Raw genomic sequence first — 6,092 nt, 5'->3', positions numbered from 1 at the left:
TGGTGCATTCGACTAGAGAGCCTGGGTTCAAATTTTCAACGGTACTGAATGAGGCCCGCGGCGGGGGTTCCGGACGCTCGGTTGTCAGAGCTGAGGTGAGGGGAGCCTTGGGGAGAAACGGGGAGCAGCTAGGGGTGCGGGGCTGCTTTCTCTGCTGCTGTCTGCTGCTCTGCCTGGTTCTCGAACGGCTGGAGGTCGCTCGCCTCTAAGCCCGTAGTGCGGCCCGAGCGTCTTGGCCCGGGCTTCACAGGCGGCGGCGGTGGTGTGTGTGTGTGTGGGCTCCGTCTTGGCCGGGCCGAGAGGGAGCTAGACCTCGGACCACCGCTTTTTTGGTGACAGGATTTTCCCGTGAAGTGTGGCCGGACCGAGGCTGGCGGGCTGCGTCTCGAGGTAGAGACGGAGGCCGGCCGTGGGAAATAGGGGGAAGGAGGGTTGGTGGGAGGTTGTAGGCTAATAACGGTAACGACCATTGTTACCACGAAGGGATGAAATAAGCATTCGCTGGAGTGAGCACTCTGCGTGCGTTTTCTCGTTCAATTTTCGCACCAAGCCGATGAAGCAGGCGCTCTTCGTAACCCCCACTTTATAGAGGAGGAAACAGGCCCAGATTTCAAGAAATGGGTGCAACAGTAGCCCCGCCCTCAAGGAGTGTGGCTTCGGTGGAGGAAAACTGATGTCGGCACAGGCAACTGCATTTAAAAACTATTGTGTAAGAACGAAAGGTAATAGATATGGTGTGAGAATTGCGGGACAGGTTAATTGCAGTTGGAGTTGTCTTTCTGTTTGGGGTTTAAAATTCATCCTGTTTTATCTGTATTTGCTTAGCCCTCCCCTTTGTAACGAATAACTAGGTATTCTTTCCTTTCTAATTTTCTATCCTAGAACGTTTCTAGGTTGGAGAGGAAAGGAAAAGTGTGAGCCAGACTATAAAAAGCACCCCCCCCCCTTTTTTTTGATGTATGGTTTCTTTGTCTCACATACAGTTTTCTAGTAGTTAAGTACCCAGGACTTTCCCCAATCAGTCTTGCTTAGGACCAGACAGCGTCCATCGCTCTCCTGATCTTGCTCTGAGGTCATTGCTTTATGTACTCCCAGGTTCATTCCGTTTTACCTTGTCTTGACATCCTATGACCTTTCTTTGTATTTGTCTCACTCATCGGATGTCAGAATTTGAATTATTTACTACTATGATAAGGATATTCTTCTGTTGTGTCGTCAGTGTATCATATCATAACCCCTGTCCAGCCACCCCTAGATCAGCCTTGGTTGTTTTGGAGTAACACTGTTGGTGTGGTGTGTTAGCTCAGCATTAAGTTGCCACTCTCGGGATAAAAGTTATTGTTGCTCCCAGCTCACTTAGCTAATTAATTGACTTTTTGAGGGTGTACTGTGTGCTCAGATTGGTATTAGATACTATGGGTATTCAGATGTATGATGTTCTCGTGGGTTTTCTGGTATGTTTGAGGACAAAGGACTGATTCAGATTGACAAGTGACAATCTGAACAAGACACGACCGAATTGGAGTCCTCTAGTGTTATGTAGGCGCCCTGGCAATGTAGAGGTGAGGGAGATCAGTGAGGCTTAAGACAAGCAAGGCGTGTGTCTTTGTGAAGCAGAGGGGACACATACTGGCTCTTGGTAAGCAGAGTGTGGTTAGACAAGAACTAGAACAGTCTTGGTGCACAGAAGTTGCCCACTTAATATCTGCTGTATTGGATAGGCAAGAGGGCATTATCTAAATTGACTACACAACTGCAGATATGAAAAACTGGATGACTTCAGCTAGGTCGGTCAATTTGTTTAAATTTTAAAATTATTTAAATGATGCTTAAGTCTGTGTGTTCCAAGTTAATAAAGTTGACTTATCCTGCATTTGCAATTAAGCTTCTCCGGGAGACAGGATTAGGTGAGAAAGTCCTTCATTTTTTGTTTAGGTGCCAGGAGATGATGAGTCCCCTATATATTTTTTCTATATATATAGGGGACTCTATGTCCCCTATATATTTTTTCCTTTCAGCCTCTCCTGGGTCTTTTCCCTAATCCTTTTTGAATTGCTGGTGAAGGAAGGAAGAGGAGAGACCTAAATGCCCTTTGGCAAACTGAATTGTCTTTGCAATGAGTAAAGTTAGGAAACAGAATTAATTGACTACAGGGAGACTGAACAGCCCATTCAGTTCTGTAAATAGATCTGTATTTGAGACAGACATAGAGCTCAGAGGTTTTAAGGTACTTGGTGCAAAAAGTATAGATAACTGGGAGGGGTTCTGGGTTTGTTTGCACAGAGAAACTTGATTGGGGAGCAATTAAAGATTAGTGAGGGGGCGCCTGGGTGGCGCAGTCGGTTAAGCGTCCGACTTCAGCCAGGTCACGATCTCGCAGTCCGTGAGTTCGAGCCCCGCGTCAGGCTCTGGGCTGATGGCTCGGAGCCTGGAGCCTGTTTCCGATTCTGTGTCTCCCTCTCTCTCTGCCCCTCCCCCGTTCATGCTCTGTCTCTCTCTGTCCCAAAAATAAATAAACGTTGAAAAAAAAAATTAAAAAAAAAAAGATTAGTGAGAAAGGAGCTTACTTTGGAAATATATAAAAAATACTATATCTACTCATTTAAATAGAAAAAGGTAGTAAAAGTTTTTTTTTATAAGTGTGCCTACTTATAAGTGCCTACTTTATAAGTGTGCTTACTTATTATAAGTGTGCCTACTATTTGTCCTGAGGTTTGAATAGAAATGCACTCTATTATTCCTTGGTGTCAGTGTTCCTAAATTGCAAGATTTGGAAAGGTAGTTTTAAAGTGGGAATATATAATGTCAAAGACACCAGAAGACGGCAAATGTATACTAAAATTTAAGCTGAAATGACAAATTAAGAAGTTTGGCATTTGGGGTAGATTTATGCTATTTAGAACTTAGCTCTCAGAAGCACTCTTTGGTTTGGAGAGTGGCTGGCTATCTCTGGTGTTATGCAGCCCCTTCCTATTCTCTGTTAACCATCTTTACTACAGAGATCATGAACCTGTTATATCACCTTTCTGTTTCTTCCAGGTTCTTGATAACAAGTACTTGCTAGACTTCAGGACTTCAGAAGAGAGGTGAAAGAGTACGTTGCAACTCTGAGTCAAGTCTATAGGCAGGTGGACTGACTGATGGATTAAACTACAAGTAAAGCTGAGTCTACAGTGAGTTACATTAAAAAGGAATAAGAGGAACATTAATATATTAGCATCAAAAGTGTTTAACTTTAGGGGCATCTGGGTGGCTCAGTCAGCTAAGCATTCAACTTCGGCTCAGGTCATGATCTCACAGCTCGTGGGTTCAAGCCCCACATTGGGCTCTGAGCTGACAGCTCAGAGCCTGGAGCCTGCTTCGGATTCTATGTCTCCATCTCTCTCTGCCCCTCCCCCCTTACGTTCTCTCTCTCTCTCTCTCTCTCTCTCTCTCAGAAAATAAATAAGTATTAAAAAAAATTGTTTTAAAGTGTTTAACTTTAGGGGTGCCTGGTTGGCTCAGCCGGTTAAGCGTCCGATTTTGGCTTAAGTCATGATCTCATGGTTTGTGGGTTCCAGCCCTGTTTGGGCTCTGTGTTGACAGCTCAGAGCCTGGAACCTGCTTTGGTTCTGTCTCCCTCTCTCTGCTCCTCCCCTGCTTGGTCTCTCTCTCTCTCTCTCTTCAAAAATGAGTAAACGTTAAAAAAATATTTTAAAGGTGTTTAATGTATCTTAAAAAGTAACATATTTGGGGAAAAAATTATTTTTTCTAAGTTTATTTACTTAGAGCGAGTACAAGTTGGGGAGGGGGAGAGAGAGAGGGAGAGAGAGACTCCCAAGCAAGCTCCAAAATGTTGGCACAGAGCCCGACCCAGGGCTTGAGCCCACAAACCATGAGATCACGACCTGAGCTGAAATCAAGAGTTGAATGCTTAACTGACTGAGCTACCCAGGCACCCCAGAAAATTTATTTAATATGGAAAAGCAAAAGAAATAAATATGATTCACTATTCTACCTCTTAGATAAACTATTGCTAACATTTGATAGATTTCTTTCCAATTTTTTTTCTGTGCCTGTATTTGGTTTTAAAAAATCATACACTAGGGGCGCCTGGGTGGCTCAGTCGGTTGAGCGTCTGACTTCGGCTCAGGTCATGATCTCGCGGTCCAGGAGTTCAAGCCCCGTGTCAGGCTCTGGGCTGATGGCTCAGAGCCTGGAGCCTGCTTCCGATTCTGTGTCTCCCTCTCTCTCTGCCCCTCCCCCGTTCATGCTCTGTCTCTCTCTGTCTCAAAAATAAATAAATGTTAAAAAATAAAAATAAAAAAAAAATCATACACTAAAAACTTTCATTATTTTTTTTTCAACCTGATTAGGTTATGAACATTTTTTCATGTCAATAAAATTTGCTACAACATAATTTTAATGGCTACATGGTAGTCCATTAGATGGTTCTACCATAGTATTTTATGCAGTGAAATCCTTGGTGAAAAGAATGCATATTTTCAAGACTTTGGTACATAATACCAATTGCCTCATGGGAGAATTATGCTGATAAACATACCCACTTAGTAGTGTATATTCACACAGGCACAAATTTATATTTTTAAACTATGTAATACATTCACGTGGCACAAAAATAAAAATAATATAAAAATATTTATAGTTAAAAATCTTCTGTCACTGTCTGTCTCACTTCCTGGCATCTAATAGGTGATCAGTTTTTGAGGTTCTTAGGTACATGTGTATCTACATCCCAAGAAAGATACCCTTTGAAGGATGTAAATCTTTACAAGACTGAGTGATTGAGGTTTGACTAGGATTGTAACCTCCTGTAGCCCCACTGTCAACCCTTACAAAACTCTTTCAGCTTCTTGTGTTGGAACAGCAGAATACTTGGATATTCTACAAAGATTTCCTTTTACTATTCTACAGAGATCTGTGTTATTATTTGGTAATATTGCCATTATTTGGTAAATGGCATCATTGATTTTTATCAAGGTCCTATTGTATAAGAGTAGATTAGGGTTTACAAAGTTCTGTGGATAAATTAAATCAGAACTGAGTTTGTAATCCATAACTCACAAGTTTGGGAGAGAGTCGATAAAAAAAAACTACATTTGCTTGAGGTTTCTGGACAGTGATGAATTACAACAAGTGTCCATGTGTCCTGTGCTGACTTCTGAGTGCTTAGACAGTGAGGGATTGTCATTGGATTTTAAATTGACCCAATTTTGGAAGCTTCATGGATCTGTTTCGGTAAACAGATCCAATTTCAACGTAGAAGTTAGCAAACATAAATGTGGAAACACAAAGTCCATTTACTTCCTTCAGACTTAGTTTGTGACTTTGATTAACAGTTAAAATGACATGCTGGATTATGTTGCCATTTACTGACTCCTGCTAATCCCTTATGTACAAAAAAAAAAAAAATGTAGGTAAGATGAAAATAACTCAACTCTATTTAACTTGTGGTTCGGTAACAGGATCTCTTTTCCCTTGTGAAAGTAGGAGAGGGTGTCCCTGGGGGAATGGCACCATTTGGGATGGGACCATTTACTAACTGCACTTCTAATGAAGTCTTGACTTACTTTGTTTACTATGTTACCAGTTGTTTAAGTCATGATTTTTCTTCCAATAGGAATAGGTTAAGATGCAGCTCCCAAACTGGATAGTGAAGTGCTTGAGAGCATCTGTCACACCAAAGTCTTTGTTTTGTTTAGGAGCTGCCAGTCCACTGTTCCAGCTTTCCTTAGAACTTACCCTTTTGCAGTTTTCCCCCACCTCCCCTGAACCTGTGCTTTTTGATTTATAGAGCTTGTCAAGGCTAGTTATTTTTGGTTTGAGAGTGAAGAGGGACAGGACATGATCGAGGTTAATTTCAGGCGAATGTGGAAACAAATTACATTGCTTCTTTTGCAATCTTCCTCAGTCGTGTGCTTTTCCCTCATTTGTTTCCCTTTTCCATTTATCTCTTCCCTTAGAAAAAGTCAGTATTCATCCTTGTAGAACTCGGTAGGTCTGTCTGTGTCTGGTTATCTTGTTGTTGCTGTTGTTCTTTGTGCATTTCTTTCTTTCTTTCTTTCTTTCTTTCTTTCTTTCTTTCTTTCTTT

General features: G+C 41.9%; 1 protein-coding gene across 7 annotated transcripts in view; it reads left to right on the top strand.

Annotated features, from left to right (window-relative positions):
- TPX2 (TPX2 microtubule nucleation factor) overlaps window positions 1-6,092 on the top strand; it is a 66,066-nt gene continuing 59,974 nt past the window's right edge. For 3 of the 7 annotated variants that reach the window (XM_040447391.1, XM_040447396.1, XM_040447388.1), the window contains exons 1-2: window positions 18-95; window positions 3,040-3,173. The gene's annotated coding sequence lies outside the window, so the exon portion shown is untranslated. Of the gene's footprint in view, window positions 96-194; window positions 391-3,039; window positions 3,174-6,092 lie in introns of those variants that run through there. The other 4 variants (XM_040447389.1, XM_040447392.1, XM_040447393.1 and 1 more) reach the window with 4 other exon arrangements.

The sequence above is a fragment of the Herpailurus yagouaroundi genome, unplaced genomic scaffold (genome assembly GCF_014898765.1).
Source record: "Herpailurus yagouaroundi ecotype Mexico unplaced genomic scaffold, PumYag 196, whole genome shotgun sequence".
Classification (NCBI taxonomy): domain Eukaryota; kingdom Metazoa; phylum Chordata; class Mammalia; order Carnivora; family Felidae; genus Herpailurus; species Herpailurus yagouaroundi.
This window is presented reverse-complemented; position numbering and strand designations above follow the sequence as displayed.